General features: G+C 47.3%; 1 long non-coding RNA gene and 1 other non-coding gene across 2 annotated transcripts; both read left to right on the top strand.

The window, feature by feature from the left end:
* Positions 1–16086: 16086 nt before the first annotated feature.
* Positions 16087–21123, top strand: LOC100666806 (uncharacterized). Its single transcript, XR_776127.3, has 4 exons — positions 16087–16827; positions 17365–17407; positions 19928–20799; positions 21035–21123. It is a non-coding gene; the product is annotated as an uncharacterized LOC100666806 (long non-coding RNA).
* Positions 17196–17286, top strand: LOC111749209 (small nucleolar RNA SNORD88). The gene has a single exon (XR_002784470.1). It is a non-coding gene; the product is annotated as a small nucleolar RNA SNORD88 (small nucleolar RNA).
* Positions 21124–27210: the final 6087 nt, after the last annotated feature.

Genomic DNA, 27210 nt, shown 5'->3' with positions numbered 1-27210 from the left:
GTGTGGGGGAAGATATCTATGATGACGTTCAAGTCTTTGGACCTGATAACAGAGGTGTGCTGTCCCGGAAATGACTGCAGACCATACAGAGCTTACTTTTTTTTTTCAATGATATTTATTTTGTTCTTATTGTTGAGAGTAGACACAGCAAAGCTACACGGATTCCACAGTTTCTACGTGTGTCATTTAGTGGTATCGGTTGCATTCTTCGAGTTGTGCAACCGCTCTCACCCTCCTTTTCTGAGTTGTTCCTGCCCCATTCACATGGGTTGCCTGCCCCCTAAGCTTTAGAGCTTACTTTATTTTTGAAAGCCAGATATTTTAATTTTTAAATTTTGAAACATTTGCTGTTTATTTTATTTTAGCATTAAAAAAAATGTGCTTTAGTTGAAAGTTTACAGCTAAAATTATTTTCTCACACAAAAATTTATACATATATTGTTTTGTGACATTAGTTGCAATCCCCACAATGTGACAGCATGCTCCCCCTTTCCACCCTGGCTTTCCTGTGTCCATTCAAACAGTTCCTGTCCTTTCCTGCTTTCTTGTCCCGCTTTTGGACAGGAGCTGCCTATTTGGTCTCCTTTATCTGGTTGAACAAAGAAGCACGTTCCTCACGTGTATTATTTTTTGTTTCGTAGTCCTGTCTAATCTTTGTGTGAAGAGTGGGCTTTGGGAACGGTTTCGGTTCTGCGTTAACAGTGCGGGCCGGGGGCTGTAGTTCCGGGGGTTCCCCCAGTCTCTGTCAGGCCATTAAGTTTTGTCTTTTTACATTAAAAAAAAAAAAACATTAGAGTTTACTTTTTAATTGGAGGATAAGTACTGAATTTAATTTTTAACCACTCTCTCTGTGAAAAATCGATGATTCATTTTAAGTGTCTATTAATATTTTATTTGCTCCCAGAACCTATTTTATTCCTCATCCCTTGCAGGGTGTTCCTATCAGGCTTTAGCAAGATAATGTAGCATTTGGGGGCAAAGATGCAGCCCAGCAGCGCTGTACTGGAGGCCAAGATGGCAAAAATCTCCACAGCCTCCATGACCTTTCCCTTGGTGCTGTGGTAGACAGGGAGGAAGGTGACCCAGACGCTGCAGAACACCAGCACACTGAACGTCAGGAACTTGGCTTCGTTGAAGGTGTCGGGCAGGTTCCTGGCCAGGAAAGCCACAGTGAAGCTCCCCAGGGCTAAGGGGCCCAGGTATCTCAGGACACAGTAGAAGGTAGTGACCAAGCCCTCATTGCATATGAGGAGGACAAACCCAGGCTTGGAGTGTGTGTCTGTGTCAGTGAAGGGGGGAGAGGTTCCCAGCCAGACTCCACAGAGGGTCACCTGGATCAGGGAGCAGATGGGAATGACACAGTTAGGTGCCCCTGACACCAGCCAGCACCTCACCCTCCTGTCTGGTGCTGTGACCTTGAAAGGCAGGACCCCAGTGATGGTTTTAGCCAAAACACTGGAAACAGCCACAGTAAACAGGACTCCAAATGTGGTTTGCTAGAGGTTGCAGGTGGCTGTGCCGGGGCGGTGGATGAAGAGAAAAGAGCAGAGGAAACACAGGGTGCGGGAGGTGAGGAGGTAGCTGAGAGTGTGGTTATTGGCCTTCACAATGGGAGTGTCTCGGTGCTTCACAAAGACCCCAAGGACCACAGCTGTGATGCCAGTGAGGAAAAGAGCAGCGCTGGCCAGAGCTGTCCCCAAAGGTTCTTTAAAGCCAGGAAGGTCACAGGCTTTGGGAGGCAGTGATCTCTCTCTTTGGATATTGATCATCTGAACACTTCATACACTGCTCTGCATCTAATGAGAAAAGCAGAGATGTGGTGTCTCAGGTTCAGCAATTCCTGCAGATTCCCAGCACCCAAATCAGTTATGATGGAAAGTTAGGACACTTGGGTACACCCAGGCAGAGCCCCCGGGTACACCCAGGCGGAGGCCCCGGGTACACCCAGGTGGAGCCCCCGGGTACACCCAGGCGGAGCCCCAGGAAGCCCAGCTACGCACAGCTTCAGGCTTACACCACTCACTCCTTTTTGTGTTATGGATTAATATTTAGCTTTGCCTCTTCAGCGTGCAAGGGAGACATTATTTTGTTGTGTCTCACAGTGAAGCTACTATGGACTGGTGGACTCACAGGTACCATTTCTCCTGGTTATGTTTTCAGTGGACAGGCTTCCCTGGCCTTCTGAGATAAACTGATTTTTGGAAGGCTCGTCCTGGGAATTTGATGATACATGGGGGTTTTTGTTGTTTTTGGGGGTGCAATACCGGTACGTGATTTTGTAGAATATTGTGTTTGTATTTTAGAAATGCATGCTGAAGTATTTAGAAGTAAAATGTTTCAGAAAACAAAAATAAGCAAATATGGCATAATACCAACTATTGTTATGTCTAGGTTATGTGTAAATGGATATTAATTATGCCATTTTCTCTACTGTAGTTTTAAATATTTTGTATTATGTCAAAAGAAGAAATGGAAAACTCTGCCTAAGACAGTCTCTTAAGTTGAAAATGTAGTTACATTTCATATCAGTGGCTAAGTATTTATTCATTTTTCATCCCCCAAATCAATTCCTACTCAAGTTGAAACAATATCAAATCTGAATGGAAACAAGACTAATTTGTTAATTTTCATCATCTGACATCGTTAGGCAGCTTCTCTTCATTAATTATAATATTGCTGTCTACTGGCACTTTTTTTTAGCTCCTTTTTATTGTTATAGACCATACAACTTAGGACTGCTCAACATGCATTAATGTGATAATCAGTGTGTATGTAATTAAATCTTCAGATAAAATAGATTCCTAGTAGCACATTAAAAGTAAAACTGTCAGTGAGATCAATGTCAGTGATACACTAGAACATCATGGCAAGAAACCTGCAGACCATGACTGCACGGAGTTGAAGACAACCATCAACTGGACAATCATTCAAGTGTAAACATGACCAGACAGTGGCTCCTGTGTCATGCTGCTCAATGGCTTAGGGGGTCTGGGAATCCCAACTGGTCTTCATAAATACAAAGAACCTCCTGTACTAGGGTGACCCCAAGTCCTGGTTTGGCTGGGACAGCTGTGTTTTATCCCTACCTCCCCCAGTGTAATTATTAATAGTGTCCATTTCTGCTCTGCTCTCAAAAGTGTCTAAGAGGAGGCGATGAATTATATGGTCACACTACTCATAAGCCAAAGTAGAGTTTTATGGGAATATCCAGTAAGGTCCAATTCTCCTAGCCTGCCCCAAAACATGGCTATATGGATTTGACCAGTTAATATTTATTGAGTGCCTGCTGTTAGACAGACACTTGGCCAAGGTCCAATGATGCAGGGATACTTAAGATAACATCCTTATCATCAGAGTAATTCTGTTATACCTTCTGATATGACACTATTTCACAAACACTGCCATTTTCCATTTGTGTTGCTCCTACTTCAGTTCTGGTTCTTCTCCCCTTTCTCCTAGACCATTGCAGTCTAGTCCCACGATGTTTGCTTGTTGTCTATTTCGATTCCTCCACGCAGTCACACAACCACCACAGTGAGCCTTCTAGCATCCACTTGTGGCGTTGGAACAACCTCTGTTTAAAATTGCTCAGTCCAAACTGATAGCACAGAAAGAAAGAAAAAAAATCCACTTTTATGAACAAGTTTCGACTAGCTTCTCCATCCTCCTAATTTTGTACTAACCAAACCTTATTCTTCCACACGAATCTACTTGGTGTTTCCCAAATTTCCTTGCTTTTTTATTGCTTTGTGCCTTTCTTTGCTATTTCCTCTAGTTTAGGTGTCTTTCCGTATCAATCAGACTCGCATGAGGAAACACATGATACTCAAAAATAGGGAATGAAGAGCATTTAATGAAAGGAGTATGTTCAAACACATACAAGATCAGGATTAAAGGAAATTTATGAGGGTCGGTGAATCGCGCGGCAAGAAGCTCCTACCATTCCTAGGTATTGAGGGGGAAGCGAGGCAGGAGTTTTCAGAGCTGCAGAGCTGTGGGAGAGGCCCACAAGGGAAGGGCTGTGGCCACTGCCCAGAAACAGGTTGGCAGGGAGGCAGTCCACAGAGCAAATGCCTTAAGGGTCTCTCCTCTCACCCTTTGATTTCCTGTTGTTCCCTCACATCGACTAATCTAATGGAAAGCCGGAAGCCAAAGGAACTTCCTGCTGTGGTCCAGTGGTTCTCGGACTTTAGCATGCATCAGAATCACTGAGGGTTTGTTCAAGCACAGGTTGCCTGACCTGACTCCTAGAGTCTCTAATTCAGTAGTCTAAGGAGGGACGAGAGAGTTTATTTCTAACAGGTTTGGAAGAGATGCTGATGCTGCTGACCTGGGGCCATATTTGGAGAACCCTGATATGGAGGATGTAGGTGATCTTTCTGCCATCCAAAGCAGACTAAAGAGTGGATCTGGGGGGTGGGGTGGGGTGGGACAGGAGAGTGGAATGGAGAATATCTAGCAAGCACCCTTCATTGTAGGAGTGTCTTCCTGACCGCAGAGACTCAGCCAAGTATTGTCCTTTGGGGATCATTACCTGACTATTCCTCTCATTGAACTTTCATAGCACAGTGACAGACCCCATTTATTTCCCGGCATCCCTCACTTGCTCATGAAATCTCATTGGGAATGTGATGTGGACAAAAGAGAAGGGAATTTGGAATTATAACTTAAGAGCCATATGCTGACTCTGATATGACAGAGTTTCCATCTTTGGTAGATTATTTACACCATAGCTACTAATAGAATTTTCTGTGATAATAAATATGTTCTGAATCTATGCAATTATCTAGCCAATAATTATATGAGGCTAGTGGACAAAGTACGACCTTGAGTATATCCCACCTGAATTTAGAGGCCATCTCAAGAGTAGATTTGATGCACTGAACACGAATGACTGAAGATCAGATGAGTTGTAAGTGACGTCAAGGAAATCATACATGAAGAAAGCAAGATGTCATTAAAAAGACAGGAGAGAAAGAAAAGACCTAAACGGATGTCAGAAGAGACTCTGAAACTTGCTCTTGAATGTCGAGTAGCTAAAGCAAAAGGAAAAAATGATGAAGTAAAAGAGCTGAACAGAAGATTTCAATGGGGAGCTTCAGAAGACAAGGTATTATAACGACATGTGTGAAGACCTGGAGATAGAAAACCAAAAAGGAAGAACACACTCAGCATTTCTCAAGCTGAAAGAACTGAAGGAAAAATTCAAGCCTCAAATTGCAATAGTGAAGGATTCTATGGGGAAAATATTAAACGATGTAAGAAGCATCAAAAGAAGATGGAAAGAATACACGGAGTTACTATACCAAAAAGAATTGGTCGACATTCGACCATTTCAGGAGGTAACGTATGATCAGGAACCAGTGGTACAGAAGGAAGAAGTTGAAGCTGCGTTGAAGGCACTGGCGAAAAACAAGGCTCTGGGAACTGACGGAATACCAACTGAGATGTTTCAACAAACAGATGCAGCGCTGGAAGTGCTCACTCTTCTATGCCAAAAAAATTGGAAGATAGCTACCTGGCCAACCAACTGGAAGACATCCATATTTATACCTATTCCCAAGAAAGGTGATCCAACCGAATGTGGAAATTATCGAATGATATCATAAATATCACACACACAGCAAAATTTTGCTGAAGATCATTCGAAAGTGACTGCAGCAGTTTATTGACAGGGAACTGCCAGAAATTCCAGCTGAATTTATAAGATGACATGGATATCATTGCTGATGTCAGATTGATCCTGGCTGAAAGCAGAGAATACCAGAAAGATGTTTACCTGTGTTGTATTGACTATGCAAAGGCATTCAACTGTGTGGATCATAAAAATTATGGGTAACATTGGGAAGAACGGGAATTCCAGAACACTTAATTGTGCTCATCAGGAATCTGTACTCAGATCAAGAGGTAGTTGTTCGAACAGAACAAGGGGATACTGTATGGTTTAAAATCAGGAAAGGTGTGTGTCAGGGTTGTGTCCTTTCACCATACCTATTCAATCTGTATGCCGAACAAATAATCCAAGAAGCTGGACTATATGAAGAAGAAAGGGGCAACAGGATTGGAGGAAGACTCATTAACAACCTGCATTATGCAGATGACACAACCTTTTTTTTTTTTTAACTTAAAACAACACAGATTTATTATTTTACAGTTCTGGAGGTCAGAAGTCCAAAATTGGGTCTTATAAGGCAAAAAACAAAATGTTAGCAGCGCTGCATTCCTTCTGGAGGCTTTAGGGGAGAACATGTTTCCTTGACTTTTCCTGTCTCTAAAGATTGCCCACATTCCTTGGGTCACTGACGCCATTTCATTTTCAAAGCCAGAAAATTCTCACACTGCATCATTGTAACTCTGATCCTTAGCTTCCCTCTTATATAAGGACCCTTGTGATTATATTGGGCCTACCTGGATAAATCCACGATAATCTTGCCGTCTCAAAACCCTTAATTTAATCACATCTACAAAGTGCCTTTGACTACTTAGGCTAACATATTCACAAATTCCAGAGATTAGGACAAGGACATCATTGGGGGCCATTATTCATCATGCCACACAGACCCAGGGTGAAATAATCCTCAATTAGCCAAAAACATTTTATTCTTCATGGAAGTTAATTTCAAGAACTACCAGTTACACAGTCAAACTCAGCCAAACATATTCTTTTTGATAGCAAATTCATAACAGTTTGTAATCTTTCAAGCTCACTTCAGGTGGATTTTGTGTCTCCAACTCCTATGGTACTAGATATTCACGCTTTTATTTATTTAAATTAACTTTTATTGAGCTTCAAGTGAACGTTTACAAATCAAGTCAGTCTGTCACATATAAGTTTATATACATCTTACTCCGTACTCCCACTTGCTCTCCCCCTAATGAGTCAGCCCTTCCAGTCTCTCCTTTCGTGACAATTTTGGCAGCTTCCAACTCTCTCTATCCTCCCATCCCCCCTCCAGACAGGAGATGCCAACACAGTCTTAAGTGTCCACCTGATATCATTAGCTCACTCTTCTTCAGTATCTCTCTCCTACCCACTGTCCAGTCCCTTTCATGTCTGATGAATTGTCTTCGGGGATGGTTCCCGTCCTGTGCCAACAGAAGGTTTGGGGACCATGACCGCCGGGATTCCTCTAGTCTCAGTCAGACCGTTAAGTATGGTCTTTTTATGAGAATTTGGGGTCTGCATCCCACTGATCTCCCGCTCCCTCAGGGGTTCTCTGTTGTGCTCCCTGTCAGGGCAGTCATCAATTGTGGCCGGGCACCAACTAGTTCTTCTGGTCTCAGGATAATGTAGGTCTCTGGTTCATGTGGCCCTTTCTGTCTCTTGGGCTCTTAGTTGTCGTGTGACCTTGGTGTTCTTCATTCTCCTTTGCTCCAGGTGGGTTGAGACCAATTGCTGCATCTTAGATGGCTGCTTGTTAGCATTTAAGACCCCAGACGCCACATTTCAAAGTGGGATGCAGAATGTTTTCATAACAGAATTATTTTGCCAATTGACTTAGAAGTCCCCTTAGAGCATGGTTCCCAAACCCCCGCCCTTGCTCCGCTGACCTTTGAAGCATTCATTTTATCCCGGAAACTTCTTTGCTTTTGGTCCAGTCCAATTGGGCTGACCTTCCATGTATTGAGTGTTGTCCTTTCCTTCACCTAAAGCAGTTCTTATCTACTAATTAATCAGTAAAAAACCCTCTCCCTCCCTCCCTCCCTCCCCCCCCCGTAACCACAAAAGTATGTGTTCTTCTCAGTTTATACTATTTCTCAAGATCTTATAATAGTGGTCTTATACAATATTTGTCCTTTTGCCTCTGACTGATTTCGCTCAGCATAATGCCTTCCAGGTTCCTCCATGTTATGAAATGTTTCACAGATTCGTCACTGTTCTTTATCGATGTGTAGTATTCCATTGTGTGAATATACCATAATTTATTTACCCATTCATCCGTTGATGGACACCTTGGTTGCTTCCAGCTTTTTGCTATTGTAAACAGAGCTGCAATAAACATGGGTGTGCATATATCTGTTTGTGTGAAGGCTCTTGTATCTCTAGGATATATTCCGAGGAGTGGGATTTCTGGGTTGTATGGTAGTTCTATTTCTAACTGTTTAAGATAACACCAGATAGATTTCCAAAGTGGTTGTACCATTTTACATTCCCACCAGCAGTGTATAAGAGTTCCAATCTCTCCGCAGCCTCTCCAACATTTATTATTTTGTGTTTTTTGGATTAATGCCAGCCTTGTTGGAGTGAGATGGAATCTCATCGTAGTTTTAATTTGCATTTCTCTAATGGCTAATGATCGAGAACATTTTCTCATGTGTCTGTTAGCTGCCTGAATATCTTCTTTAGTGAAGTGGACACAACCTTTCTTGTTGAAAGTAAAGAGCACTTGAAGCACTTACAGATGAAGATCAAAGATTACAGCCTTCAGTATGGATTACACCTCAACATAAGGAAAACAAAAATCCTCACAACTGGACCAATGAGCAACATCATGATAAACGAAGAAAAGATTGAGGTTGTCAAGGATTTGATTTTACTTGGAGCCACAATCAACACCATGGAAGCAGCAGTCAAGAAATCAAAAGATGCATTGCATTGGGCAAATGGGCTGCAAAAGACCTCTTAAAAGCGTTGAAAAGCAAAGACGTCACCTTGAAGACTAAGGTGCCCCTGACCCCAGTCATGGTGTTTTCAGTCACGTTATGTACATGTGAAAGCTGGACAATGCATAAGGAAGACCAAAGAAGAATTGACGTCTTTGAATTGTGGTGTTGGCGAATAATATTAAAGATACCATGGACTGCCAAAAGAATGAACAAATCTGTCTTGGTAGAAGTACAACCAGACTACTCCTTAGATGCAAGGATGGCAAGACTACGTCTCACATACTTTAGACATGTTATCAGGTAAAGTCCCTGGAGGACATCGTGCTTGGTAAAGTGGAGGGTCAGTAAAAAAGAGGAAGACCTTCAACAAGATGGTTGAGACGGTGGTTGCAACAATGGGCTCCAGCATGGCAACAATTGTGAGAACGGTTCAGGACTGGGCAGTGTTTCGTTCCATTGTGCGTAGGGGCGCTATGACTTGATGGCACCTAACAACACCACCAGAACAGTGGACACTTCAAATGTGCCTAGAAACTAAGGCAATGAATTTTTCATTTTACTTAATTTAGCTTTAATTTAAATAGCCACATGTGTCTAGTAGCTATCACAATGCACAGCACAGATTTAAACCCGTTCAATCCATGCTGATGGTGGAGTTGTGGTGGACTGTTGGGTGGGACAGCTTGCGAAAGTAGCTGTCCAGTAGTAAACACTCACTAGATGGAAATGAGCTGGACATGTCTCCTGTTCATAGCTGCCCTTCAAACGCTGACTAGCCTTTCTCCATTTAGGGACGTCCTTGGGTTAAGAGGCCTGCTTCCTCAAAGTAGCAGAAAGACCTCGTTGCGTCCAGCTTGCCTTACAACTAGCTCGCAGTCATGTAACCTCAGCTCCACCAATCGGATGTACCCACCACTGATTTTCTGTTGGAAATAAGCACCCAGAGGAGTCAAGCTCTGCATGAAGCTTCCGATTTACTGTAGCAGCGGTGGTAGTGGAATTCCTGTCCAGCTTGTCTCTGAACAATTCTACTGACAGGGATACTTTGACGACAATAACCTCCTGTAGTTTAAAGGCCAGCTCTGCAGTACGGTTTAGGTGTTGTTGCAGTAAACGTAATAAGTTTGAGGCCTATTTGTCTAGCCTTGAAACGATATTCTGAGATACCCAGTATCTCATGAAAATGGACATAATTTAATGCAATTTAAAAAATGGGTGGTTGTCCTTACGTCTCCATTGGCATCTTGTTTTAGGGGCTGAACATCTCCCAGGCTCTTTCCTCAACCTGCTCACTTTTCCAATTCGGAGACGTCAGTGTCCTCTAAGTACTTCCTAGTGGCCCCATCTGACATCTCATGGAGGGCATGGACCACAGGGACCTCTTTTCCTGTCAGGGGATGGTCTCTCCTTTTCCCAGGGTGATCCTCCCTGCCCCTAGGAAAGACCTCCCTGCACCCACGATGGTTCTCCCTGCCCCTAGGAAAGACCTCCCTGCACCCACGATGGTTCTCCCTGCCCCTGGGATAGTCCTCCCTGCCCCTGCTCCCTCCTAGGTGGTTCTCCCTGCCCCATTCTCACCTCCCATGGTCTACCCTGCCCCCAACGGCCCTCACTGCCTCCAGGAAGGCCCTCACTGCTCCAGGATTGTCCACCTCGCCTCCATGTTGGCCTTCGCTAACCCCACGATGGTCCACCCTGTCCCCAGGATGGTCCCCCCTGCTCTGAAATGTTCCTGCCTGGAATGGTACTCCCTGCCCTGGGATGGCCCTCCCTGTCCCCACGATGGTTCCTTCTGCCCCTGGGATGACCCTCACTGCTCCAGGACCATCATCACTGTCCTGTGCTCATTCTCATCTCTATGAGACCCATCCTCACAGAACTCACAAACCTAGGACTTTACACCCTACATGGTGGCTATCTTTTTCACTCCGGGGAACCTGTGCAGACCTGACTTCCCACTGCCCAAGAGCCTCCCCTCACTGACCCAGGAGTGTATCCTCAATGCTCAGGGTGTCTACCTCAATACCCCTTCTTTAGATCTCAATTTCAATTTTCTTGAAGTGAAAAAAAAAAAAATAAAGGAGGGTAAGGGAGGGTATGAAGAGGAACACGGCATGGGGATTGGAGGAAGACTCATTAACAACCTGCATTACGCGGACGACACAACCTTCTTGCTGAAAGTGAAGAGGACTTGAAGCGTTTACTGATAAAGATCAAAGATTACATCCTTCAGGATGGATTACACCTCAGCATAAGGAGAAACAGAAATCCCCACAACTGGACCAATGAGCAACATCATGATAAACAGAGAAAAGATTGAAGTTGCCAAGGATTTCATTTTACTTGGATCCATAATCAACGCTTATGGAAGCAGCAGAGATGAAATGATGCATTGCATTGGGTAAATCTGCTGCAAAAGGTGACTTTAAAGTGTTAAAAAGCAAAGATGTCACTTTAATGATTAAGGTTAGCCTGACCCAAGCCATGGTGTTTTCAGTGACCTCATATGCATGCAAAAGCTGGACAATGAATAAGGAAGACTAAAGAAGGGTTGATGCCTTTAAATTACGGTGTTGGTGAAGAATATTGACTATACCGTGGTCTGCCAGAAGAACAAAAAAATCAGTCTTCAAAGAAGTACAGCCAGAATGTTTCTTAGAAACAAGGACACCGAGACTTCATCTCATGTACTTTGAATGTGTTGTCATCAGGAGGGGCCAGTCCCTGGAGAAGGACATCAGGCTTGGTAAAGTCGAGGGTCAGTGAAAAAGAGAAAGACCCTCGACGAGGTGGACTGACACAGTGGCTCCAACAATGGGCTCAAGCATAACAAGGATTGTGAGGATGGCGCAGAACTGGGCAATGCTTTGTTCTGTTGAAAAGGTCTCTCTGAGTCGGAACAACGAGGGAGAGGGGACCAGAAGGGAGGAGAGTGACTGCTATGTAGAGTGGCGGTGGTGGCTTTACATTAAGGTGACACCTGAACACAGATGACCAAAGGGAGAGCACCACGGGCACATACGGAGAAGAGAGTTCCAGGCCAAGGGAACAGCGAATGCAAAGGCCCTGAGGTACCTGACAGGTTTCAGGAACACCAGGGAGGACAGTGCCCTAGTGTAGCTTCAGCAAGGAAGTGAAGAAGGAAATGAGGTCAGAGTACAGGGGCCAAAGCCTGGAGGGCCTGGTGGGCCACAGTGAAGACCGTTTTTGTCCTGTGCAGAGCTAGTGAAGTGTCTCCTATTCAGGCAGGAATGTAGGACTCTTCTTTTTAGACCACAAAGTTCACGGGAGGGGTCACCTCACTGAACGGAAGAAAGCAACCCAAATGAGGAAGGGACCAGCTAAACAAGGTGTGTCCTATTCGCATAACGGAATACTTTGCCATTGTTTCAGGAATGAGGTACTTCTCTGTGTACTGATGTGGGAAGATTATTTATGGGGCATATTTGGGGTAAAAAAAAAAAAAAAAAGCCTTATCTATCCAGTTTTTTTTTTAATCTACCCATGTGTGTATGGGTAGAGCCATAAAGGACAAGCTCCACACCAAGTTGTTGACAGTGGCAACCTCTGGGGAGTGGATTTGGGGTAGAAAAGTTTCATTTTTTATTGAAAGAAATTTTTACAATCCTGTCAAGCTGAAGGAGACTCCTCAGTCCCAGGACCCCGCCCCTCCTCCCTCGGACCCGAGAGTCATGGGCCCCCCGCCCCTCCTCCCGCGGACCCCGGGGGTCCCGGCCCCCCGCCGCTGCGTCACGACCCTGGCCCCGCCCCCAGGCCGCAGGCTCCGCCTCTAATCTGTGTCACGCAGGCTGCCCATCAATCTCCTCGTGGCCACGCCCCTTGCCCCGCGGCGGGCCTTCGCGTGGTCACGCCTGCCAGCGTCGGCCCCGCCTTCCCCGCCTGGCCCCGCCTGGCCCCGCCTTCCCCGCCTGGCCCCGCCTCCCAGCCTGGCCCCGCCCACAGCCGGGGTCCTTGCTGCCGCCCTCCGCCCTTGGGGCTGTCCGCAGAACTGCCCGACGCTCCTGACAGGGCGCCTGTCCCCCAGTTGCCCTGATCCTTTTTCCGCACCTCCAGAGACAGCGTCTCCCCGCCTGTTCAGGAAGGCGCTCGTGGAACAGCTGTTACTCCCTCCTCCAAGCACCAACTCGGGGCTCCCGGCGCCGGCGCCTGAACAGAACGTCCGCTGCCCGAAACGGGTTGGGGGGCCTTGCGAGCGACGCGATGTAAAGTGGGGCGCGCGGCTACACGTGCACGCCTTGGAGAAATTGGGGGTTCGGTGAGTTTGTTAGCGTTTCTGGCTCCTGTTCGTCTCCCGGATCTAGGGTGCGCCCGGTCTTAGCCAGGTCACCCTGTGGACGGGTCGGGGCCGTCGGAGGGGCCGGGGCGGACGGGGCGAGGCGGGGGTCACCGGGGGGGGGGGTCCCCGTGGGCCGGCACGGCTCCTGGGGAGCGGGGGGCGCCGAGGGGGGACGGCCGAGGGGGGAGGGCCGGGGAGGACGGCCGAGGGTCCCCGCAGGAGCGGACGGGGGTGGGGGGGTCACCGGGGGGGGTCCCCGAGGGCCGGCACGGCTCCTGGACAGCGGGGGGCGCCGAGGGGGGAGGGCCGGGGAGGGCGGCCGCGGGTCCTCACAGGAGCGGACGGAGGTGGGGGGGTCCTCTGGGGGGGGTCCCCGAGGGCCGGCACGGCTCCTGGACAGCGGGGGGCGCCGAGGGGGGACGGCCGAGGGGGGAGGGCCGGGGAGGACGGCCGAGGGTCCCCGCAGGAGCGGACGGGGCGAGGCGGGGGTCACCGGGGGGGGGTCCCCGTGGGCCGGCACGGCTCCTGGACAGCGGGGGGCGCCGAGGGGGGACGGCCGAGGGGGGAGGGCCGGGGAGGGCGGCCGAGGGTCCCCGCAGGAGCGGACGGGGGTGGGGGGGTCACCTGGGGGGGTCCCCGTGGGCCGGCAGTGGGGGGCGCCGAGGGGGGAGGGCCGGGGAGGGCGGCCGCGGGTCCCCGCAGGAGCGGACGGGGGTGGGGGGGTCACCGGGGGGGGTCCCCGTGGGCCGGCACGGCTCCTGGACAGCGGGGGGCGCCGAGGGGGGACGGCCGAGGGGGGAGGGCCGGGGAGGGCGGCCGAGGGTCCCCGCAGGAGCGGACGGGGGTGGGGGGGTCACCTGGGGGGGTCCCCGTGGGCCGGCAGTGGGGGGCGCCGAGGGGGGAGGGCCGGGGAGGGCGGCCGCGGGTCCCCGCAGGAGCGGACGGGGCGAGGCGGGCCCGCGTTGGCGCCTTAGCCGGAGCACCTGTTGCCGCGGCTCCGATCGCGGACTCCACCGTCTTGTCCGTCTTTTTGGGGTGACGCTGTCCGCTGGGTTTTGGGTTTTCAGCGTCGAGCCAGCTGCCGCCTTTGTTTTTTCGACCCAGGCTGCTGGCGTTTGTTGTGCCGCGCACCGAGCCGGGCGCGGGGAGGGGGGTCCTGGAGCCCGCGTGCAGACAGGCAGACCGCGCACCGAGGTCAACGAGGAACACGTGGGGTCTCCAGGCGAATTACCGTGTTCGGAGAGCTGGTCGGGGTCTCAGTGATGTTCTCTGCCGTCCAGACCCACAGCGAGCCGGTAGGACCAGTAAAACTGCCCTGTAGTTTCCAAGGCTGCAGTCTTTACGGAAGCAGGCTGCCGCATCTTCCTCCCGCTAGGCTCGATCCCGCGACCCTTTGGTTAGACCTTTCGGTTAGCAGCTGTAGCTTTTAACCACTGCGCCAGCTGCCTGCCTGCTGCGGTAGAGTGCATTTCCCCTCATAGCGACCCTATAGGGCAGACTAGAATTGACCCATAGGGTTTCCAATGAGTGGCTGGTGGATTCGAACCGCCCAACTTTTGGTTAGCAGCCGTAGGTCATAAGCACTGTGCCACCAGGAGCCTCCTTAACCAAAAACCAAACCCACTGCGGTAGAGTCGATTCCGACTCAGTGACACTATAAGACAGAGCAGAGTTGCTCTGACCTTTTGGTTAGCAGCCTGACCCCCCAACCACTGCACCACCAGGGCTCTAGTGTAAAATAACAAGTTTTGTTTTATGAAAACAGAGTTCTCTTACCCACGACACTAAAGATCACTTTTTAAAATAAGTAGCCTAACTGTTTACAATAACAATAAGCTGGAAGGAACCAAGGTGTCTATCGACGGATGAATGGGTAAATAAATTGTGGTATATTCACACAGTGAAATACTACACACCGATAAAGAACAGTGATGAATCTGTGAAACATTTCATAACATGGAGGAACCTGGAAGGCATTATGCTGAGTGAAATTAGTCAGATGCAAAAAGACAAATACTGTATAAGACCGCTATTGTAAGTTCTTGAGAAATAGTTTAAACTGAGAAGAACACATACTTTTGTGGCTACAAGTGGGGGAGGGAGGGAGGGTGAGAGAGGGTTTTTTACTGATTAGTTAGTAGATAAGAACTACTTCAGGTGAAGGGAAGGACAATACTCAATACACAGAAGGTCAGCTCAACTGGACTGGACCAAGAGCAAAGAAGTTTCTGGGATAAACTGAATACTTGGAAGGTCAGCGGAGCAAGGGGCAGGGGTTTGGGGACTATGGCTTAAGGGGACTTCTAAGTCAATTGGCATAATAAACTCTGTTATGAAAACATTCTGCATCCCACTTTGACCTGTGGCGTCTGGGGTCTTAAATGCTAACAAGCGGCCATCTAAGATGCATCAATTGGTCTCAACCCACCTGGATCAAAGGAGAATGAAGAACACCAAGGTCACACGACAACTAAGACCCCAAGAGACAGAAAGGGCCACATGACCCAGAGACCTACATCATCCTGAGACCAGAAGAACTAGTTGGTGCCCGGCCACAATCGATGACGGCCCTGACAGGGAGCACAACAGAGAACCCCTGAGGGAGCAGGAGACCAGTGGGATGCAGACCCCAAATTCTCATAAAAAGACCACACTTAATGGTCTGACTGAGACTAGAGGAATCCCGGCGGTCATGGTCCCCAAACCTTCTGTTGGCCCAGGACAGGAACCATTCCCAAAGACAACTCATCAGACATGGAAGGGACTGGACCGTGGGTAGGAGAGAGATGCTGATGAGGAGTGAGTTAATTATAGTGGACTCTTGAGACTGTGTTGGCATCTCCTGTCTGGAGGGGGGATGGGAGGGTAGAAAGGGTTAGAAACTGGCAAAATTGTCATGTAAGGAGAGAGTGGAAGGAGGGAGCAGGCTGACTCATTAGGGGGAGAGTAAGTGGGAGTATGGGGTAAGGTGTATATAATAAGCTTGTATGTGACAGACTGACTTGTAAACTTTCACTTAAAGCATAATAAAAAAAAATAAGGGAAGCAAGCAGAGAGTTGGGGACCTCATACCATCAAGAAAGCAGTGCTGGGAGCAGAGCGCATCCTTTGGACCTGAGGTTCCTGGGCTGAGATGCTCCCAGACCAAGGGAAGACTGATGACAAAGACCTTCCTGCAGGACAGAGAGACAAAGCCTTCCCCTGGGAGTTGACGCCCTGAATTTGGACTTGTAGCCTACTGACTGTGAGAGAATAAATTTCTCTTTGTTAAAGCAAAAAAAAAAAAAAAAGTAGCCTATAGCTCGGCTTTGAGCTGTAACCTTTAAAAGTGGCTTGTTTTGTTTCACGTAATGCATTCACGTGATCCAATTAACTAAAACTAAAACGGGTCTAGTTTCACTACTCATTAATTTTTGTTTGACAATTCAGAAAACAATCAAAAAACGAACATGTTCTATTTCCAAAAACTGGAGGGTTTTTGTGGCCATGACTCACTCATCCTGTGATTGTCCTGTGACCGTTTAGGAACGTTTCTGCTTAAACTTTGATGATGTTTTGAACGCATACTGTTCCATCCAATCAGAATTTTTGTTTAAAGTTCCTGATAAAATTGTAGTTGTTGTGCCGTCAGGTGGATTCCGACTCATGGCAACCCCAGGGGACAGAGTACAACTGCCCCAGAGAGCTTTCTTGGTTATAATTTTTAAAAGCAAATTTCATTTTTCAACCAAGATAGTTAATGCTTGCGTCTCTAAAATGATGTTTTTCTCCTTAACCCCATGTTATGTCCCCCTTAACAGTACTTTAATGAAATTCTTTAATGATGTCATCTAATACCTATTTCTTATTCACAGTTCTTGGATCGTCACAGCTGAACCTCTTTGCAGTCAAGTGTGTTGTGTGTCACAGTTCTTATACCTTAGGTTTCTTTTCACCTCTGTGGCCGCCACCTCCTTATTCTCTCCAGTAGATTCTTTGAGGGATTTTTGTCTTAGCAGCTTTCCCTGTTTTGGGGTTGCTGGCAGGCATAGCCAGTGCTTAAAATTTACAAAACGAGGCAGCAGGGACACTGGGGTCCTCTTCGTGAAGTGGGTTTGGAGGCCCATCCCATGAAGACAGCCCCCCTCTGCCCTCCCTGGACTGTGATGGGGGGGATGCCATGGGGGGGCATCTTGGTGTCCCCATGGGGAAAGCAGTGATCGATCATATCCTCTTGACAGTCTCTCAGCTCTAATACCTTGGCCTCTGTCCCTGAAGGTGAGAGGCCTTGGTACCTGGCTGCAGAGGCCCAGGACCCCCATGATGTCCAGCACTGGGCTCTGATCACTCCTGAGGACACAGTGCCCCCCAGGACCTTTGACACCTGGGGATCTGAGGGGCCCTGGCTCTGGGGAAAATATGACTATTCTTGGGCTCCTGGACCTTTCTTGCCTCCTCATCAAGACCTCCCTGTGTTACAGGTGCATCTTGAAGCTGAGGGGCCGTCCAGTCACCCCCATCTTGGTAAGAAGCCTTGCTCCCACTCCCTGTCCCACCCAGGTCTTTGGGCAGCTTCACATCAGGTATCCTTGGGATCTAATTTATGTGTCAGCAACAATACTCAGGACTTACCTACATAAACCATTTGTTTATAGCTACAGAAACTCAGTTATGGGCCCGGATCCAAATCCCAGATCTTCCGTTTAAGGGCTTTGAGATGTTGGTCAAGTGATGGCTCTCCTGAGCCTCAGTTTCTTTATCTGCAGAATGGGCACGCTTCATCAGGGGTAGATGGGCCAGAATCCTCTCTATAGTGGTGTGGGTGTTCGTGATGTTTCCTGTCTTGGAAAGATAAGGATTGAATAAGATAAGGAATACATGAGCTATGGAAGAAAAAGATTTTAAGGCATTTGGTGGTAGTTAGGTTTCAGGTAGGAGCCTTGGTGGCGCAGATGGTTAAGTGCTCAGCTGCTAACCAGAAGGTGATGGGTCATACCCACCCAGTGGCTCCTGGGGTGGAAAACCTGGCAGTCTGCACCCGTGGAGATTACAGCCTAGAAGACCCTCTGGGGCCGTTCTGCTTTTGTCATATGGGGTTACCGTGAGTTGACAGTCGACTTGGCGGCACCCAACAAAAGGTTTCCGGGAAAAAAGCCTAATTTTAAAATTCAACAGTAGAAAAGCAACTGTAGCTTAGCTAACACCGCACACCATGTTGCGGTTTTGTAGACTGAATACAGCGCGCTTTCAGACACAGCTTAGTCAGGTTCCAGTGACTCATTTATGTCAACTGATATAATTATTAAAGCTGTCCTTAATTTACATATTGCCGTGGTTAAAATAGCACAATTTGTCTGCACACTGTTTTGCAGCTGTTTCGATGAGGTGCCTTATAAACGGGCATGTCTATGTAACTGAACAGAAGCAAGTTTTTCAGCTCAGGAAGGATTTTTATCTGTCCTTGGGTGTCAGGAGTGGGGCATAGTGGCTTCATTGAAATGGATCTGACAATGTCCTGTTCCCCCACCCCAGGAGCGCTGGTGGTGCGGTGGTTAAGTACCTGGCTGCTGACCGAAAGGTTGGCAGCTTGAACCCACCAGCTGTTCTGTAGGAGAAGGATGTGACAGGCTGCTTCTGTAAAGACTTACAGCCTAGAAAACCCTATGGGGCAGTTTTACTCTGTGAGTTGGAATTGACTGGATAGCAGTGAGTTTGTTTTTGTGTTTTTTGGTGGTAAGCAAGCACTTTATTGATGAGACGCTGATCTGTAAAGGGTTAGCCTTTGACTGTGTGAGGGGCGTCTGCTCTTCATCTGCAGTGTACCCTGCATGGAATGGATCGTGACACTAAGTGTTGCTGACCTTGAGGGGTAGGGAGGGCATCAGTCGGGCAGGGATGCATGAGAGAAGAAGAGGAAGTTGAGCACAGAGTAGGGAAGACCAGGATAACTTGTAGGGATCCCTGGGTGGTACTAGTAGTCCCGGCTTTTAACTGGAAGGTTGGCAGTTCAGGTCCACCCAGAGGCCTTGGAAGAAGGGCCTCACAACCTACTTCCAGAAAACCAGCCATTGAAAACTGTGGAGGGCGGTTCTACTCAGACACACCTGAGGTCACCATGGTTTGGAATCAGGTCGATGGCAGTTGTTACTGGTAATGTGAGCAGATTCTAAGTCATCGTCGTCCAGGGGAACTTTCTGCAAACATGATCTATTCTGCAGTGTCTAATCCAGCAGCCCCTGGCCATGGGTGGCAAATGCGACCGGGAGCTAAAATTTTATATTTAAATAGTGGCTTCCTTTTTGGGCAGTGTGTTTTTGTTGGTAGGTGCCGTTGAGTCGATTCTCACTAATAGAGACCCTATAGGACAGAGTAGAACTGCCCCACGTGGCTTCCTAGGCTCTAATCTTTATGTTCTTTCACTAGGTCTTTTCTCCCACGGAGCCGCTAGGCAGGTTCGAACTGCCAAGCTTTCAGTTTGCAGCTGAGTACCTGACTGTCCCACCACCAGGGCTCCTTAGACAGCATGTTTGTATACAAAACTTAGGTTTATTTGTTTGCGGTTGTTAAATAGTAGCTCACGCTTACGGAGTTCTTGCTGTGTTGAAGTATTGGATGAACCCTCCTAGGGTCCTGATGAGAGACAGACACCCGCCCAGTCCCCTGCTGCATAGAAGGTTCTGGTGAAGCCACTTGCTAAAAGACAGAGTGAGCAGGAGAGACCAGTACATGAGGCAGCGTGATGCTAAGGCTTGTCTCTGCCGGGCAGAACTGGAGGCTTCGGGAAAGGTGGTGGGGAAGCAAACCTAAGGTATGGGACAGAATGAATCAGAGGTGTCTTCCTCAGGGCACGGGCACAGACGGGTTACCTGATAAGCAAGGTAAGTGTGCTTAGGGCTTGAACAGAACAGGGGCACCACTTGTCCAAAGCAGAGACCAATAGGTGCCAAGCAGACAGGACACAAGGAAAAGTGAGTGCTCCAGTGGAAGGGAACTGGCAGGGCACTAAATGAAATTGATACCATTTTATAAATTTTGTGTTGTTAGGTGCTGTCAAGTTGGTTCCGACTCATAGCGACACTGTGTGCAGCAGAACGAAACACTGCCCGGTCCTGTGCCGTCCTCACAGCCATTACGCTTGAGCCTGTTGTTGGAGCCACTGTGTCAGCCCATCTCGTTGGGGGTCTTTTTCACTGACCCTCTGCTTTGCCGGGCACGATCCTTCTTCAGGGACTGGTCCCTCCTGATAACATGTCCAAAGTGTGTGAGACAAAGTCTTGCCATCCTTGCTTCTGAGGAGCATTCTGGCTCTACTTGTTCCAAGACAGATTCGTTCGTTCCAGCAGTCCATGGTATATTCGGTATTCTTCAGCATTGCAATTCAAAGGCGTTGATTCTTCCGTCTTCCTTATTCGTTGTCCAGCATTTCTATACATATGAGGCGATTGAAAATACCATGGCTTGAGTCAGGTGCACTTTAGTCCTCGAAGTGACATTTTCACTAAATGAAATTGATATCATTTTATAAGTTTTGTCTATGAGAACAATTATATTTTCCTTTTCATCTCGGACCAATCGTGTATAATGCTCACATTCAGTTCTCGTTGACCCCCTAAGAACGTGCCAGTGGCACTATAATACCGTGACTCATAGTGTATCTGGCCCTGTCCTGTGCAGAGTGAACCAAATGCATCTTCAGATCGAACATACCCTTGTATCATGCTCTTTGCAAACGCTCTTACCTCCCGTTGGGTATCAGCAGTAGTCCAATGAACTGTGAAGACGCAACGTCAAAGGACAGAAAGTGAGTGTGTAATTTTTTAAGTGTTCAACGTGAAGAACACTTGTGGAGATCTGTTGTGAAGGGCCTGCCAACAAACATCGTATGACAAATGAGTGAGATGATTTCTGACTGCCTTGTAAGTACTATTTCTTTGGACTTTCTCAGACCTGAGGAACAAAATTGCATGTACCAAATGAGTTTTTTTTACTTACTAAATCTCAAATACAAGCTTTTGTGTTAATGTCTAAATTCAAATGTAAATTTTGTTTTTATAGATTTTACTCGTTTTGTAGATTTTATATATTTTCAGTTACTCAAACTATTTGCTACGGTAGACCCAAATTTAAAAAGTGGCATAATTTTATATCCAGGTAAAATGGAACGGCAGCAACTAAGTGGAGCGCAAAAACGAAAGCTCACGGAGGAAAAAAAGAAAAGGATCTGTGAATCCCTAAAGACAACTCCAAAATTAACTTTCTCTTTAAAGTACGACGATTCACAAGAGACTTCTCCCGTTGAACACTGGAGTTCAATGGGTGTAAATCGTTGTTCTGATACCGCTAGTGCCGAAATTACTAATAGCAGCGCGAGTGTAACAGAACTAGTTCCAAATTCTGCATCCATGCCTTGTTGTAGTAAAAGTAAGAATGGTGTAGGAAGCGAAGCTTTTTTTAAATCTGAAGTCACATCTGCAGACCCCTTACATAACAGAAATACAGATCCTGCTCTGTGGAATAACTTTTCTTCTAATGATGTAAAGTATTGGATCGAAAGAGGGCCAAGTGATTGTCAGCATCACAGCGGACCATTTGAAAACTCGTGTCGAAAATTTCTGGGTGGTAAACAAACAAGGTTCTGTAGCCAGAATATATTTCTAGGGTGCAAAGCTAATGGTGAAAATTATAAGAGGGAGTGGCTACTGTATTCTCCATCAGTCGGCTCTGTGTATTGTTTTGTCTGCAAATTATTCAGTCCTAAATCATTTAATTCTCGATTTGCTACGGATGGCTTTAGCGATTGGAGCAACTCAAATATGATTCATAAACATGAAAACAGTTCCATTCACAGAGATTGTATGTTGTCGTATTTAAACAGAAGACATAATTTTGGCTTCACTCATGAATTTGAAACACAAATTGATGAAGAACATCGGTATTGGAAGGCCATTTTGCGACGTGTTGTTGCTGTCATCATAACAATTGCTGAACGTGGACTGTCTTTTCAAGGAAGGAATGAAGTCTTTGGGTCCCCACAAAATGGAAATTTTCTGGGTTTACTTGAACTTGTTGCTCAGTTTGATCCATTTTTAGCGGGTCACATTTCAAAATATGGTAACACAGGAAAGGGCAACCCATCGTATATGTCTAAAACCACATGTGAAGAATTAGTAAGCTTGATAAGTGATAAAGTTCGAACAGCCATTTTCAGTGAGATAAGTATAGCTCGATATTTCAGTTTGTCTGTAGATTCCACTCCTGACCTTTCCCATACAGATCAGCTAAGTATTGTTTTGAGGTACGTATCTCCAACAGATGGGAGACCTGTCGAGCGATTTATCACATTTACTAGCTTAAAAAGTCACACTGGTGAAGAAATTGCAGATCAAGTACTTCACTATTTATGTGAAGTTTGCAAAGTTGATTTTTCTAAGTGCAGAGGCCAGTCCTATGACAATGCTGCCAATATGTCAGGGCGTTATAAAGACATGGAACAGAAGATTTTAGAATGTAATGAATATGCCATTTTTGTACCATGTGCTGCGCATTCCCTTAATCTTGTAGGACGTAGTGCTGTAGATGGTTGTCCAGAAGCAGTTGATTTTTTTTCTTCTGTGCGCTTACTTTGCACATTTTTTGCAAGCTCTGCTCACAGATGGGCAGTTCTCAAGACATATTTAGGCAATGATCGATTATTAAAATGTCTTTCTGATTCACGTTGGGAAGCGCACGCTGTAGCAACAAGTGCAATCCTGGAATCGTACCCTCAGATTCTAGATGCCTTAGACGATATTGCTGAAGACCAGACACAGAAAGGAGACACCAGAAGAGAGGCTGCAAACATCGCCAACAGAATGCAAACGCTGGAGTACGTGTTTATGTTGGTCATGTGGAATCATATATTGCAGCATTTTCATTGGACGAGTCAAGCTCTCCAAGATTCAGAAGTAAATTTACAGACATGCACAGATCTCTACCGGTCATTAACAGGGTATTTGCATAATTTAAGAGAGGATTTTGAAAAATTTGAGAAAACAACAAAACAGATACTGCCGCATACTAACTATCAAGCAGTTGACCATCGCAGAAGCGTTAGAAAGAAACGAGTAGACGGCGGAGGAGCTCCAGAAGTATCGCTGAGTGCCAGAGATGAGTTTCGTGTAACTACATACTACGCCATCGTTGACATACTGGAATCTTGCATGAAAAGAAGGGCAGAAGTGTACGCAGTTCTTGCAGATAGATTTTCCTTCTTAAACAACGTGGATATACCTGACGAAGAATGCATGAAGGCATCCCAGAAATTAGTGCAGGCTTATCCCGATGACTTAAATACAAACCTTTATGGAGAAGTGCGACAATTTCATTCTTACATGAGAACTAAGTTTACAGATTCAGGAAGGACACATTTTACTCATGTAGGCATGTATGATTCCATAATAGAAGATAAAATACAGTGTGTATTTCCCAATGTTGAAATTGCTTTACGCATATTCCTAACTTTAATGATCACAAACTGTACAACAGAACGCTCATTTTCATCCCTAAAGAGACTCAAAAACCCTCAGCATACGGCAGTGATTCAAGAAAGACCTGATGCATTGTCCTTATTATGTATGGAAGTAGATATTGTTCGGCAGCTTAATTATGATGAGATCATTGAAGAATTCGTACAGAGCAAAGACTAGGAAGAAATGTTTTTAGTTCCAGTTGTCCCTTGGTATCCTCGGGGGATTGGTTCCAGGAAAACCTCCACCCACCCTGCAGATACCAAAGTCTGCAGATACTCAAGCCACTTTGATAAAATGATGTAGTGCCCACGTCCTCCTGTATACCTTGAGTCATCTGTAGATCACTTATAATACCTAATACAACGTCAGTGCTGTGTAAATTGTTGTTAGTGCTTACACCTAACACTTACTGGTCTCTCAGTCTTTGCAAGCACTTTATCATGAACCAGAGAGACCGTTTTGCCATCGTAGGGGCAGCACTACCACTTCCACAAAAGTCAGCTTCTTTCTGCTTTATTGTGGGAACGCTTGATTCGTTCCTGCTGACCTTACAGCCCACTTGGCAAGCGATGTGCCACTTTTCAAAAGATCTAAGATTTTTATTTTCTCATCAAGAGATAGCACTTTACACAACATCTTAGCCTTTGAGGGATTGCTTTGACCACTTAATTGCTTTTTAGGAACCATTTTTTCACAGAAACATAGGAGGCACACAACGTAAGTAGAAAACTAACTGGACGCGTGGCGAGCAGCGCTGGGGAGAGACCGCGGGTCTGTGAAATGGCGGGAGGCTACAGCAGGGGATGGCGACACGTCGTTTCCTTCGTGTGGATTCAGCGGAGCGCTCTCCACGCAGCAGATTGAAGTTGCGCTTTTTGGAACCCCCCCTTTTTTTTTTCCTGAATATTTTCTACTGACGGTTGGTTGAATCCTTGAATGTGGAACCTGCAGATATGGAGGGCCAACTGTAGGACATGTTAGAGATGAAAGATCTGTCGAAAAATAGGGTAATTTGTTGTAATATTTTTTTTCTGATCATTAAATTTTGTTTTATGACACTTTTGTTCATTTATAATTAGAGCATGTATTCAAAACAAGAGTCACAGTTGAAGTATGAACCATTTAAAGTAAAATTGGTGAAAGTCAGTTTTTGGTTGTGGGAGATCAACAGAATTTTACATTGATTGTTGAAACAACCAAGTTTACTGACTCGTTTTCTTGTAGAATCTGTGGAATATTCTTTTTGTAGAAAATGTGTATAGTAAAAATGTCAGTATCCTGCTTCCACTAAAAGTTTTATAACGTAGTTCATCTCGTTCCACTAAAATGGCTTATGCCACTTGTGCGTTTAATCGCTAATATAGTCACTTTTAAAAAGAAGCTACATCATGGGTAGCTAAGACAGACACATATGTGTATATATCTGTGACTTACATGTATATGTAACACACATAGCCCGTTTGAATGCGTGAGTCAGCAGAGGAGGGGGCACACAGAGTGTCAGTGTTTATGGCCCTCGCGTGCCTTCCTGCCCTGTCACCTGAGAGTTCCGACCCCCCAGTCACGCCCTCCCAGGACACTGAGCCCTGCCTTCATACCGGCTTTGGCAGTGGGCTGCAGGCGGCACCCACCCACTGTGGGGAGATGAGGGAAGCACCACAGTTGAAGCACCCTCTCAAAGAGGGCTACGTGCTGCAGCTGGGAGTGGGGCATCCAGTCCCCCTCCCAGGGCCTTGTCACCATCCTGGGCCCCTGGGAGAGATGGTAGAGGATCCCTGGGGACAGGAGCTTTCTCCTCACCCCGACCCTGTACCTGCACCCCACCTCCCTCCGTGTTCTTCACTTAAACTTTCCCTCCATTTCTGCAGAAGTCCCAAGGGATTTAAGTTCTTCTACAACTTCTGCAGATTCCCTCCAGAGCTGCCCCTACTCCCCGACCTCGTTTATTGTAGGTACAGGTCCCTGGAAGAGAAGAAAGGGAAGGACCAGGGGCGAGATGTCCTCTGACTGGGGGTGGAGATGGGCACTGGATACAGGTTCACACAAGTGGCCACCGGTCATTCGAGGCCACCAACTTGTCACGTTACACGAATGGCCCTTCCGTATCTGGCATGCAGTCTTGGCCCCAGATTCCGGACATGGTTAAAGTGCTTGGCTGCTAACCGAAAGCCACGAGCAGCAAAGCAGGAGAAGGATGTGATAGGCTTCTGTAAAGATTACAGCCCTGGAAACCCTATGGGGCAGTCCTACTCTGTCCTGTAGGGTCCCTATGAATCAAAGTCAACCTTAGGTTAGCAGCCAAGTACTTAACCCTTGCACCACCAGGGCTTCTTCTGCAACCTTACAGGGCACTGCCCTGGGCCAGGCACACACGACCACATTTAATCCTCATTACAACCCTGACAGGGACAGACTGTTACCTCCATTTTACAGTTGAGGGATCTGAGTCACAGATAAGTAACTAGGAAGCAGAGCTCGATTCGAACCCAGAGTCTGTGCTCTTGGCCCCTCAACATTTGTTTGACATTATGGGCTTTCCCTAAGGACTTCTCGTGGCAAGGTGGTTAAAGCACTCAACTGCTAACCGAAAGGTTGGAACCCACCAGCCATTCTGTGGAAGAAAGACCTGGCAATCTGCTCCCATGAAGATTGTAGCCTAGGAAATCTTATGAAGCAGTTCTATTCTGCCACATGGGGCTGCTGTGAGTATCAACTTGATGGCACCCAACTCGACCAACAATGGCTTTTCCCTTCATCACACCCTTTGAACCTAATAGGCATTTTCGTGGGTAGCTGCTGTCTTCCAGAGAAGGCACTGAAGACCCAGTGAAGCCTACGTCAAGGTCACACAGCAAGAAAGGAGCCTGTGATCTCCAGGGCTGTGTTCGTGGTTGCAGTCAGAGGGCCCAGGCCACACGGGACTCCAGGGCTGCCCCAGGCCCCTGGTGGGGAGGTGACCTGGGGACGCTGGGAGGTGGCGGAGGTGGAGTGTGAAGATGGGCAGTTAGGGGAGGGATCATCAGTGGTCTCTGGGTGAGGGAGGGGCCACCACACACCCACTGACCGGGACCTGGCCTTGGCCCACCTCACCTGCAGCAGGATGGAGAAGTTGAAGAAGCTCGTGGTGGAGGAGGGGCCAGGGATGAGCAGATGAGGGGAGAGTGAGCCTGGTGAGGCTGGACCCTCCTATCCCACCAGGATCCCTCGAGAAAATCTCACTGCATTGCTCGAGAAACTTCCGTCGCCACCACCGTCACGTCCCCAAACCCAACCTGCTGTTTCCCCTGGCCTCCCATCTCCTGAGGGTCCACTGTTTCCTCAGACACTGAGACCCCGGGGGCCCCCACACAGCCTATCAGACCCCAGCTGTTCCCTGATCTCTGTCCCCAAGATCTGGTGCAGGCCACATCTCTGGACTCTACCCCAGCCCCCTCCCTGCCACGGGTCTGTTCTCATGGCCCTTGAAGGTCTTTCTCCACTCCAAGGTGACCTTGCCCCTCCCACGCTTACAGCCCTCCCATGGTCCCCAGCACCCCAGGATAAAGCTCAGCCCCTCAGCATCCCTTTCGAGGACATGTGTGGCTTCCCCACTCCACCCTCTGGCTGAGACACTCAGAGCCCTGTCTTTCTAGACACAACCCAAATAACCCAAACCCAGTGCCATCAAGTCATTTCCGACTCGTAGCGACCCCGTGCAGTGCACAGTAGAACTATCTCATAGGGTTTTCTTGGTTGTAATCTTCATGCAAACAGACACCCAGGCCTCCTGCAACACCCCTAGGGGGGTTCAAACCACCAACCTTTCACTTTGTAGTTGAG

This window comes from Loxodonta africana, chromosome X, assembly GCF_030014295.1.
Source record: "Loxodonta africana isolate mLoxAfr1 chromosome X, mLoxAfr1.hap2, whole genome shotgun sequence".
Classification (NCBI taxonomy): Eukaryota; Metazoa; Chordata; class Mammalia; order Proboscidea; family Elephantidae; genus Loxodonta; species Loxodonta africana.
The sequence above is the reverse complement of the archived record's forward strand: the minus strand, read 5'-3'. Positions and strand labels throughout refer to the sequence as shown.